At 30.3% G+C, this 13706-nt stretch overlaps 1 protein-coding gene across 1 annotated transcript in view; it reads right to left on the bottom strand.

The window, feature by feature from the left end:
* The window catches only part of NDNF (neuron derived neurotrophic factor), a 41208-nt gene that overhangs the window by 26980 nt on the left and 522 nt on the right, over positions 1–13706 (bottom strand). The window lies entirely within an intron of this gene.

A 13706-nucleotide genomic window follows, 5' to 3' on the forward strand; every position in this document is an offset into this window, starting at 1 on the left:
AATGCTCCTATTGCGGGAGATACCCTACTCTTTCAATTTTTAAGTATTAAATTGCGACCAATTAAAATAGAGGTATTGACTAATTTTGAGTTGGTCAAGTCCGCAGCCCCATATATAAAAATAATATATTTTGGTTCAAAAGAAAAATCAGTTCCCAAAATTTTGTTAAGCCAGTAGCTAATTTTTTACCAAAACTGAGTAATTTTCGGACAAAGCCAGAAGCAATATAGAGAATCAGCTAAAGGAAAATTGCATTTAGGACATCCACCAGAACATGTGTTAGACCATTTAGCTAGTCTAGATGGAATAATATACACATTATTAATTATTTTTATATGGGACTCTTTCCAAGAGGAAGAGAGGGTGCCTCCCTGATCCATTTAATACTTGCTTTAATTCTGTCTGTGTCAAGGTCCTCAAAATGCCTTACCCAATTGGAAAGAATTTTGTCAAAATATATTTGGCATTGTTTGGCCAATAGAATTTTCTACAATAGTGAGATAGAGTGAACTTACCCTGTATAAATTGATGTAATCACCTATCTTACCAAAATTGGCCTCTATAGATATAGCTTGCGTTTTTTCTCTAATGAAATGACATAATTGGAGATATGCATATAAATTATTATTAGATAACATATATTCTCTTGAGATACTGTCAAAGGTCCTCATTTTATACGATTCATCTAGTGTCTGCTCTGCATTAATCAAGCCTTTCTGTGCCTATAATTTAAATATCTCTGAATGTACCCCAGGTAAAAAATCTGGATTTACCGCTAATAGGTAAGAAGATTGATATGCAAAAATTAATATTGAGGGTCTGACATATTCTCTGCAAGGCTTTAACCACATTACATATTCCCGAGATTTTTTTTAATACTATCTGGAAGCTGAGTAGAGGGGCAGTGTAAAATAGCTTGGAGAGAGAAAGGGGAGATTAACTTTTTTCTCTAAAGGAACATTAGTCAAATAGTTCCTTGTTGTTAAAGGACCAGTCAACACTTGCATAATCAACAAATGCAAGATAACAAGACAATGCAATAGCACTTAGTCTGAACTTCAAATGAGTAGTAGATTTTTTATAACAAATTTCAAAGTTATGTATATTTCCACTCCCCTTGTACCATGTGATAGCAATCAGCCAATCACAAATGCATATGTATAGTCTGTGAATTCTTGCACATGCTCAGTAGGATCTGGTGACTCAAAAAGTGTAAATATAAAAGACTCTGCACATTTTTTTTAATGGAAGTAAATTGGAAAGTTGTTTAAAATTACATGCTGTATCTGAATCATGAACATTTAATTTAACCTGAGTGTCCCTTTAACCAATCCACTGCAAATCTGGCCAAGATTGACATATTATATGATTTAATTTTAGGGAGGGAGAAGTCGCCAAGTTCTGACAACTGCGAAAGTCTTGATATAGACAAAATATGTCTCTTCCCATTCCAAATAAACTTTGCGCATTCTTTATTAAAAGTGTTAATATCTTTAGTCAAAATGAATAGAGGTAGATTATTCATGAAATATAATGAATATGGATTTTAAAAATCCATATTAAAACATTTATTATACAGTTCCGGCATAATTTATACTGTAGTGACCCTTTCACTCATACTGCAGTGATTTAATATATTGTGCCCAATATAATAACATTTTCAAATAGAAATGCCAATGCCCTTTAGTTACTAGTATTGTTTGCAGCTGTTGTTCTGTAGCAAATTCCTTACTGAGCTAACAGGATGTTCAAATGCAGTACTAAATTCCTCTTACTTGTGTAAATGTTATGTACAATGTTTATCAGTGAGATACTGACTTATCACTTTGAACACTTTATTTTTCAAACAATTGTCTATCATGAGTTATGGTTTCATCACGTCACCATTGGAAAAGGAAAAGAAGCTAATGATGAATTTAAATTTAAGAAGCCACACAATTTGCATTTACTTTTAAATATTAATACATGTTATGACAATTCAGTTATATCTGCATTTCAAAACATGAAAAGGACCTGAACCATCTTTGAAATTACTCAACTATATTTTAGCCAACTATTCTGTTTGGCTGTAAAGCATTTGCTTACAACCAACTTTAAACTAACTGACTTGTAAACTGACTTTGTAACCAGCATGCAGCTGAAACTCATATGAAAGAGCTCTATTTTTTTAATTTAATATTATAATAATTTAATTTTTCATTTAATATGAGTAAATGCTCTTTAGTTATATTATTTTTATAAAAACAATATTATTCTGTTTTTAATTGAATACCAGGACTTATATTTCATAATGTGTCCACAATTTAATAATTTTATTTAATTGGTTCCCCCTACCAAAATTACCCTAATAACAACTACAACCTGTTTTTGGTAAATGTTACCACTAAATTGGAACTAATTTCCAATCTCTATGTTTCTGTTCATCTGTGTTTTTTTGGCTCCTGATCCCTATTTTCAAGTTCTGAGTGATCGCAATCCAATTGGATCACTCAGTTCATATTGGATCTGAGTAGAAAGTGGACAACTTGTCTATACAATGCATGAACAGCAATTACTTCAGTGATCAAAACCCTACTGACCATGGGGTTTGCACCTATTATTTTGGCAAAACAATGGAAACATCAAATTTAACACACAAAGGGTATTGATCACGTGTAAAACCAGCCTTTTCAACATGTTTGACCATTGACAGTATTCCAAGATGATTTGGAATAATTCTACCATGTTGCACATGTGCAATACAATCTGAAATTATCACACGCATAATTTTAGAAGAATATATGGTCTAAATTGTAGGGCTCTCTTGGTAGGGGGCAAACGACGGCGCAAACATTTACATATTTATATCTATTTAATAGACAAACTGTGGCATCTAGAAATTACGTTGATCAATTGCTCTCTTAAAATCTTTGTTTTTTTTTTTACTTGTATTTTGGGGATTATAATTTACAGTAATTTCATCTTCATAAACAGGTTTTCTATCAGCAATAGTGTATATGTGATCAGGATTTAACAGTTTGTTTTTCTGTCCTGTTTAACCAAGATCAGTTGCTTGGGTTTTTACTGTAAACAGATGTCCCAAAATAGTATTTTAGAAAATGTGATTTACAGTATCTAGAACCTTGCGTCACCATCATTTTACAGTTATAGATATTTGTGATGTCAAACCTTGTTCTGTTTAGTGAGTTTTTTAACTTTTGTCATTATTTTGAACCTTGTTACTAAGCAGTTTCATGATCTACAGTGTGAGAACTGTTAAAATCCTGTTTCAAAACATAACATAAGTTGAGACCTCTTTATTCTTATGGAAATTAATATCCAGCATTGTTTTCATTTCAGGTGAAAATCCTTCCAAAATGGTAAATAAGGGTTTTTTTAAAGAGAGAGTCAAGTAAAAATTATCATTATCATTCAGATAGGGCATGCAATTTTAAACAGCTTTCCAATTTACTTTTATCATCAACTTTGCTGTTCTCTTGGTATTCTTTGTTGAAAGCTAAACCTAGGTAGGCTCATAAACTGATTTCTAAGCCTTTGAAATTGCCTCTTATCTCAGTGCATTTTGACAGTTTTTCACAGACAGTGTTAGTTCATGTGTGTCATATAGATAACATTGTTCTCACGCCTGTGAAGTTATTTAGGAGTCAGCACTGATTGGCTAAAAAGCAAATCTGTCAAAAGAACAGAGATAAGAGGGATGTCTGCAGAGGCTTAGATACAAGTTAATTACAGAGGAAAAAAAGTGTATTAATATAACAATGTTGGTTATGCAAAACTGGGGAATAGGTAATAAATGGATTATATTTCTTTTTATACAATATAACATTTCAAGTAGACTGTCCCTTCAAAGGGCTCGATTTATCTAGCCCTTCGCCTCCCTATGACTGCAGGTTCTCACAATGTGTATATCATTCCAGAGCACTTTACACTTGATATACATACTTGCACAAAAATATATAGTATTAGTTACCATCTTAATAGGACCATGAGCAACCATATGTAGTGTACAGGGGACCAGTTAGAGATGAAAGATAAGTGTGAACTTACACACAATTTTAAATACTAGAATCTGCCTTTAGTTGCTGTAATATTGATCTATGTTTATACACAAACACATACACACACACATATATATAGAAACTTTTTACGAAAAAATGTTTCATTGTTACCTAGATTTTTGTTTAAAGGACACTAAAAATGAATATGAAAGAGCTGCTTTTAAAATCTATGAATTTTTTTTTTTTTTACTTTGCCTAAAAATGTGAATTAAAAGCTATTTAAATTGAAACTATAACTTGTTTACCAATGTTCTGCAATGTACATTGGCTGACAGGTACAATAAGCATTTGTACAGCCAATGAACACTTCTAGGAACTACAATTATTATTATTAATGTGCAAGCAGATTTAAAGCTATACAGGATGTACAGTAAATAGATGAGAGAGACAGGAAAGTCAGTATAGGACAGAATGATTACAGGCCCCTGCTCCCTAGAGAGCCTACAATCTAAGTGGTAGCTCGACTCCACAACTTTTGTAACCACAACAAAATAAAAGCAAAACCATACCATGTTTAAATACTACTACTTTTTCTTTAACATTAAAAAAATATTACAATGTCTGTTTAATGACTCTTCAAAAGTTGTATATAGCAACTAAAGAGTTTAAAAGCAGCATCATCATTGTGAAGTATGTATCTTGTAAGTACTTGCATGAGAAGTTAACATTAGCAAACTACCAAGGTTATATGTTAGCAATACACAAATGACAATTTTCAGAAACAGTGAAAGAATCCTAACAAGTAATTGTCACTTCACAAATCAAGGCAGGCCTTTAATGTTGGCCCAATTATATAGCTGTCTGGAACTGTGTTGCACTCTATTAAGGTTACAATTCCTCACATATTAGTTTAAAGAAAACAAATGCACCAAGCCATGAAACTGTTTATTTATTATCTATATTAGTGCATTTATAATTTAATATACGCTTCAAGTTACACAAAGTTGCATTAAAAGGAAATCTCAGTTTATCCAAAATAAAAATATGTAGCTGATATATTCAAATGCTTTCAATTCAGATCAACTGAGACTTCAAAATAATTTTTTTCCATCTTTTTTGGTCTCTTTTTATTAATCAGATTCAATAGGTAACACAACATATAAATAAAAAATATATATATATATATATAACAGAAAATCCAAATATAAAACAAAAACATTGTTTCAGGAACAAATTACCCTTGCTCCATTTTAGTCGAATACACACATTATAAACTTTGTCATAGTCAAAAATTCCTGGCCTGAAGTTTAATTCCAACCAGAATTTTTTTTTTAAATAAAGTATTAAATAAACAAATTCCATTCACCCAATTTCCTCTTTGCCTCTACTTTCGTTGTTTCTCACCTTAATTCACCAGTACATAGACTTCAAAGTAATTCTCATCTTGAACAACGTAAGGCAAGTTAAAGTCATTTTATTTGACCGTTTTTAATATAATATAGTATAATCAAACATGCTAAATTAAGGAGAATATATCTTATAATTAAAGTTAAAAAGACATGGTTTAGTGGAAATGAAACTATTATTTTCAATTTTAATGTACATATTTGTAATCTATCCAAATGATTAATATTTATTTTTATGAAAAATAGTTAATATAATATTGTGTTATATATATATATATATATATATATATATATAGGCAACACATAATTATAATAAAATGTTTCTATTGTATTGAAGATGCATTAAGATTATGTATTGTTTTTATATGGTATGTGGCATGTCTAACTAAAAGGGGGGGGGCAAAAATGAAGGAATTTCAACACAGGTTATCTCAAGTATTCATTTTACTAAATAATCCTCTTAAGAAGTACATTTTTCAAACCAACGCCTTTCCCTGCCCAAAATAATATCTAAAACTGCATAACAATGTCTTGTTGGCATTCCTTGCATGCACTAAGCACATGAAATCAAGCCATGTATGCAGTAAGCATGAATTTGTCAGATGATCCATAACCAGTAACTCTCTAAATGATGTTTCATAACTACATCTGACCTGTTTTTGAAAAGTTAATGAAAATTAAAAAGAAAGCAATATAGCCACTAAAATAACTTAAATGTTCTTCTAAAAACAATCTCAACACACCTGGTCTCTTTTAGACTCTCAAGTCATATTATGTTTCCATTATGTGTTTCTTAAGAATTTTCCTGTTTTCCTTTATTCTGATTTGTATATCGGCCTTAATAAAGTCAAGAAATCTTATGAAGCTTCTGGGACCATTCTGATGTAATCTGTATATATTTTCAAAAGAAGCATCAGTTTAACAGTCTTTCCTTAATAGTCTGTTTTAGAATGTTGCTTCCTGCATTTCTTATTTTTATGCGTATCTTGTTTTTGGGTGTTCCCAGAATAATTAATTGCTAAATCCAGATGTAAAATGCAATACTTACATCTCCTAATCCACATAATTATAGATCTTTATCTAAAATGTAAAGGGATTGCTGCATAAAGACGCTTTCAACTCCCAAGCTATTAATCAGTCAAGACATTCTTCACACTACATGAAATACACAAGTATTCTTAGGAAAAAAGTCCATTTGAGAATGACTGTCACACATTTTTCAGGACAGAAGTCATGTTTTTGTAAAACTCTGGCAAGCAAGTCAATGCCTAAATTTTACATTCTGTCTGCAGTTAAATTGCTTACTTGACTGGTGGTATCTGTATAATTTATGTTACTCAAGGTTCATTTATTTTGGATGAGTAGACATTCTCTTTTAATAATTTTTTTCAGTATTTAAATTGTTATGTTATTGTGCATAGAACATCAATAAGTCTAATGAATGTTGTAACTATCAAATAAACGCTTATTACTCAACTACAATGTATTTTGTTGTGGCTGTTGAACGTCTTGTAGTAAAAAATAACAGAGTGAAGGAGACATTAAAGTGGGAAAAATTGCTTCCTATTTCTTTTCATTGTCATTATAATATACCATGAAATAGCTTTAAGTTACCTACTGAAATAGTTAATCGTTAACTCGCGATTGGCTGGATCCTGCAGAGTGTTTTCCAATTACTGATACTGTGCTCCAAAAACATATCAAGGAATAGTTTCAAACTGTAAACCTGGATCTGGAGTAAATTTTTGATTTGATTCATATTGATATGTTATTGGCATTATGTTATTTTGATATGCTAAGGAACTACATTAAGTGAATAGCCAAAATACTTTTGTGTTAACCCATGATTTGCTGGATATAATTCAGCATTCTCTTATTTTATTTGAGTGGACTTACGGATTTTTATAGTTTTTCTTTCTTTTTGGTTTTCATGTTTTTGTGTTTGTCTTTATTTTTATTTGTGATTTTAGATGAGTTCCCCACTAAATTAGCAATTAGATATTCATGTCTGCATTTATTTATTTATTTATTTTCAAATAACTGTGTGATACAAATTCATACTTTTGGCCCTTGTCATTTTTTTACATCAATTTATTGTGTAACCCAAGCAAATATTTTTTTGTGTGGACCCCAGTGTTAATGTATTAAAATAATTATAATAATTAAACAACATTCACTTTTTTCGTTTTGAAATACAACATTTTACATTGAATACACTTTAATACGTATTTTTGAAATCTACTTACTTATTTAATTTTATCTTCCCCTTTTTTAAAGGTACATTATAAGTAATTGTTATTTACATACATCAGCAGTTAAGAATCGCCACAGCTTTGCGAGCTGCAAGTTTTAAAAAAGAAACACTTTGTCTGCACGATTGAAAGGTTTTGCAAATTAAGAGAAGTTCAAAGATAAATACATTTAAAAACTTGGTGGAATAGATAGTCCTGGTCTGCAGCACTATATGACAGCAGTTTTGCTATAATGTTATACATTAGCAAGAGCACTAGATGGCAGTACTATTTCCTGTCATATAGTGATCCAGACATGTGCACGTTACATATCTAGATATCTCTTCAACAAAGAATAACACAACAACAACACACATTTGATAATAGAAGTAGATTGGAAACTTTTAAAAAATTATATTCTCTTTCTGAATCATGAAAAATGGGCAAAATAAATAATGAATATATATTGTTATGATTAAACCCATTTATACAGCTTTTATAGGCTAGATACTCTGTGAACCAGATCCAGGGATGCACATAAAGTTTTCTATAGGCGCATAGTTGCATGCACAGAGTGTACATAGTGAGAATTTACCAGCACTGCTAAAACTGTGAGTGGAGTGGGCAGTCATGTACAACCTTTCTGTGTAGGTCTCATCTTGTGTACATGCCCATTCTAAATTACATAATCAACAGATACATATTAAAAAGACAACACAATAGCTCTTACTTTAAATTTGCCTACAAGACAATATTTTTTTCACCATGGAGAGCGAGGGCTATCAAATTCTAAAATAAATCTAACACTACCCCAGGAAGAATATTACATAAAGTATGAAAGGCTTGGCATGCATTAGTAAATATGGTCTATATGATAAAATGAGACATGAAATAACATGACCTAAAATAAACGTATATCATGCCTAAAGAACTATGTAAAGCATGTTTAATGTGTTGCATCTAAAGGAAGATATTTAAAAATGTGACATTTTTTTATAGTCTGCCGCAAGGCTTCTTTTCTCAAGCTTGTGAAGGCTATTCCTGTTTCAAGGGTCAATTGAGGGAGTGATTCATGTTAGCCAATAAGCATTAAAGGATTACTTTCTGTTATAATTTTTAAGCTAAACAACTAATAAATTAAAGTTAATAAACATTAATTAAAACCTACTGACCTATATTTTCTCCAAATGAAGTTTCATAACGTTCTAAAAGTTATATCTTTATTCGCCGATGATGTCACATTATCCTGCCCACTATTTTCAGCACTGTGTGTTCAAAATACTTAAACCAATAACTTTGTGTTTAAAGCGCCATTTTGAAACCTAGGTATTGTAAACGGATTGGTACAGAGCAAAGGATACCCACGGAGTGGGTTTGGAAAACAATTACATTTGCAGACAAGATTTCTGATATACGGTAGAGATATGTTAATGAAATGCTATTGATAAAAAGCGTATTTGGGGTAGTTAGTTAGTAACAGGCATAGAAAATATTTACTTACAATGGCCCTTTAATACAGCAGTATCAAACATGCACAAATAAGTATCTCTAGCAAGTTCCAACAACATTTTAAAATTGTTAGCTTAAAGTTGTTGTTTGTGCTTTTATTTTTAGCAATAGCTGCACTGCACTTGCATATTCTTGATAGAAACGTGTGAATTCCATCATAGAAACACTGGATTCTGAAGTCTCTTGAAGCAGGAATTTTTTTTTTTTTTTTGTTAAAAAAGAGTATTTATTAAAATACGGATGTCCAATTTGTTCTGAAAAGGTTTACAATGGAATTTTGCATAACTTTTAGGGTCCATGAACACATTTCTGCACTGTAATTATATATCACTTGTCTATAAATATATTTTAAAATGTACTTACAACATTTAATGACCATACTGATATATATATATATATATATTGTTTTTTATGTGTCTAAACCACATACAGATTGAATTCTTCCTGAGCAGAAATAATATACAATTTGTTGATGTATTGAGTAGATACAGATCACTGCCGAAGTTGCATTGTGGACATTGTCACATACTACAAATATACATATTCAACGACTAAAATAAAGATTTGTTTTGTTGTTATTACATAAAAGCAAACAAAACAATAATTGTCTGATACTGAATTACTTTTTACAAATATGTTTACCTAGTACAATACCACAGTAATTCCTGTATCGGTTAATACTACATACTCTCTAAAAGCTTCATACCAACCAGTTTTTACTAGACTCAAGTTTCAAATATAACAATCAATATATTAAGCCCTCTGGCTGCAGGGAAGGCTTCATTATGTGGCTATGGTTATTAATAACACTTATAAAAACAAAGAAAACAGTAGTACATTATTACTACATACCAATGTATCTAAGTGCTACTTTTCCGGACGTATAATTCTTTGATTTTTAAAGGCCATGCCATTTTTCTTCATTCTTGTAGAGACCCTAGCACAAACAAGCCTAAGGGGAGCTTAAAGGAAACGCTTTTGTGCACATTTAATTTCAAAATGTTTTGAAAAGGAACTCATCTGAGATATTTACAGTAGACATTACTTTCTATTTCCAGCACACTGTGACATCATATTTTGCGTCTGTTTATCAACTGCTATTTAAACTATGTGCACAGAAAACAACAGATCTTACAAAAACAAAAAAATCTCTTCATGAAGAGGATTTTTTTGTTGCTTGTCATGAAACGTTAAATACTATATTTGAACATATCAAAATATTTACGGTAAAGGTAGATAATGTTTGGTTAAAAGTACAACTGCCATTTTGCTAAAATATGCAGACTTTTGCAAATATTTAAAAATGAACAAACAAGCATAAACATTTTGTAATATATATATATATATATATATATATATATATATATATGTGTGTGTGTGTGCAAAACATATAAAGCAAACATAAAGTTATTCATGTTACTCAACACAGTACCAGCTTTAATAGAACAAAATCAATATCTAGGCAATATCACAGTATTATCTATCATCCGATAAATTATACATACAGTATATATATAAATACATACACAGTATATATGTGTATATATATATATATATATATTTATACACACACATATATCATATATATATATATATATATGACAAGAACACATTTACTAATCTCACACTGCTATATTTTACTCCCATTACCTTACCCAACTTCAGTAATTTGTAACTCATGTATTTTTTATGGCATAATGAATAATTACAGTAATTCACATAATTACCTAGTTTATAGCAAACCGTTTCAGTGTTTTAGCTGCTGATGTGCACAATGATATTCTGTTCTAACTGAGAGGAAAGTTTCATAAAAAAGTTAAATTCTTTCAGGGTCTCTCTAGGACTTGTTTCTAAATAATAATTTAAATGATATATATATATATATATATATATATATATACATACACAAAAAGTCTAGCATAAACTACATTATGCTGGCTCGCATCATAGGCTACTTATAAAAATGATAATCGGCATTTTGGAAATAGTAATGCAGTTTCCACAGACATTTCATTATTTATCTTTATTTTATTGACCCTGTTTTATATTCCTTGTGCAAACATATTAATGGTGCACTTGACCTTAACCCCTTGACTACACACTACAGCACTTTCTAGCAGCCAATATGTTTAACTAGCTATTAACTCTTTCACAACTGTAGATGACTTTCCTAATATATTTAAAAAGCTTATTTCTTCAGACTTTAAGAGATGCTGTCTCCCATCTGTTTCTCTAGAGTGACCCACAGTGGTGACTGGCAATCACAGCATGGCACTATCAAATGGTTACTGTTTTGGCTCCCTCCTATGTCAGATCACAGCTATAATGACCCATTTCTAAGCTAACTGAAAGAAAAAGGCAGAAATATCTAGTCTTATATATAACAAAAGCTTATTTTATAATAAAGAAGGAATATATAAATATTACTAAAAATATATATTTTTTAACTTATATATATATATATATATATATATATATATATATATATATATATATATACATACATAGATAGATACATATATAGATAGATAGATAGATAGATAGATAGATAGATAAATAGAGGTTGGCTACAACATTTAAAGTAGAGCTCCTATAAAGGACAAAAAAAACAATAGTACAAATAATTATGACTATACGCAAATCTGTTTGTATATCTGTCTATAATTTTAAATGTGTGTAACATGATTTTTATATTTTCATATAAATAATACAAAATAACTGACTTATGTATTTGTTTAATGTACAGACTAATGGTTGTATCTTGTAAATAGTACATCAACGTTGCTATAAATATCTAATTTATTCTTCATTAAATTGTTATGTTTTTCTGCTAACAGGTAACATTTATTTAATCTCACTGCTTGTCAATATTATCTCTCTTGGAGTCCCAACGTCTTTTTTACCTGCCCTGCCATCTCCGGACACATTGTTGGACTAAACAGACTTATTTATTACAGGGGTCATTGAGAAATGTTTACAATAGCAAAATTCCAGCAACATAAGTACTTCAGCATCACAATAATTGTGACATGTAATAAACCTACCAGCAATAACTTTTTCACCTAAGCGAGTTTCTTTAGGTGGTAAATTTTACACTGTGGTTTCTTTATTGCACAGTCTAATATCTATTTTGTCCAGGATAAACAAATCACATTATTTATGGAAGGAAAAAAAAAACCTTAAGCAAATCTCAACTTCAAATAAAATGCAAAGAGGGTCATTTATCAAAAACATTGCTGGAACTAAAACAGAGAACAAAATAATCTTCACCAAACAGCATACAACAAGCATTCTCACAAGCAAATTTATAGCTAAGAAGACTTTGATGAATGACACTCAAAAAGAAATTAGCAAAACAATAAGTAACATGAGAGATCTGAAATAAAGGTCCTTATAGGTAACCTGCAGGCAACTTACTAAATTGTACAGTGCTGTGCAATTTAAATTTAGTTCTTTATAAAGTTATAATTTACTGCATGAAATCTATTTTTGGTGCGTTTTTTTTTAATTTATTATATATCAAACAGATCTTGGCACAAGGTAAAATCAAAACGTACTATATATATATATATATATATATATATATATATATATATATATATATATATATATATATATATATATATATATATATATATATATAAACATTGTAAGTATTTTGAATTCTTTAAAAAATTCAGTTAATTTTTGATCAGTGATATAAAGTATCAGATGTGCTTTTAGTTAATGGAATACTCACATTAAACCCATACAGTCTAATTTATGAAATACTATCATACAATACATGCTTATCTTGTAAATTATCACTTTACAAATGAATACACGATGTGGGGCAAATGACCTATTGACCTTGGCTAGAGAGAACTCTGCATTGATTTACCCTTAGAACGTATATAATAGCAGCCAATGAAAGAAAAAGGCCATAATCATGTGTAAAGGATATACTATAAAAACAAGCTAGCCATATGTTTCCAGGTCTCTAGCATTTGTGTACTTTTAGATTATTTGAGTAGTAATCCATCTCTTTTGATCATGCCCTACCTTTTCCATCCTGCTGATTCATCGCTCACAAACAAATCAGCTTAGCAAATGCAGCCAGGGATTAGGCTCAGTGTAAAGCTGAATTATTAAAACAAACAACCCAACGAATTCATTCAACCACAACCTTGAAAATGATATCAAATTGGGGTCCCCGCTGCCAATTTTACGATAGAATTGCAATTCCTCCTCCAGTAACTAACCATGTCATAAAATGTCCCTGAATCTGCACTGGCAGAGATATCAAAGCTGGAGTTTCCAGGGTCTGCACTGCAAGGAACTTTTCAAAGCTCTCTTGTAACTGAGAGAGACCAATTAACTCCCTGAACTGATTGCCAGACTGGAATTCATGCAAACATATAATCACTGAGAACTGACATAGACCTCTCTGATCATATATATATATATATATATATATATATATATATATATATATATATATATATATATATATATATATATATATATATATATATATATATATAATGATTAATGTGTGTGTGTGTGATTACACATAATATAAA

Source organism: Bombina bombina, chromosome 2 (genome assembly GCF_027579735.1).
Source record: "Bombina bombina isolate aBomBom1 chromosome 2, aBomBom1.pri, whole genome shotgun sequence".
Lineage (NCBI taxonomy): Eukaryota > Metazoa > Chordata > Amphibia > Anura > Bombinatoridae > Bombina > Bombina bombina.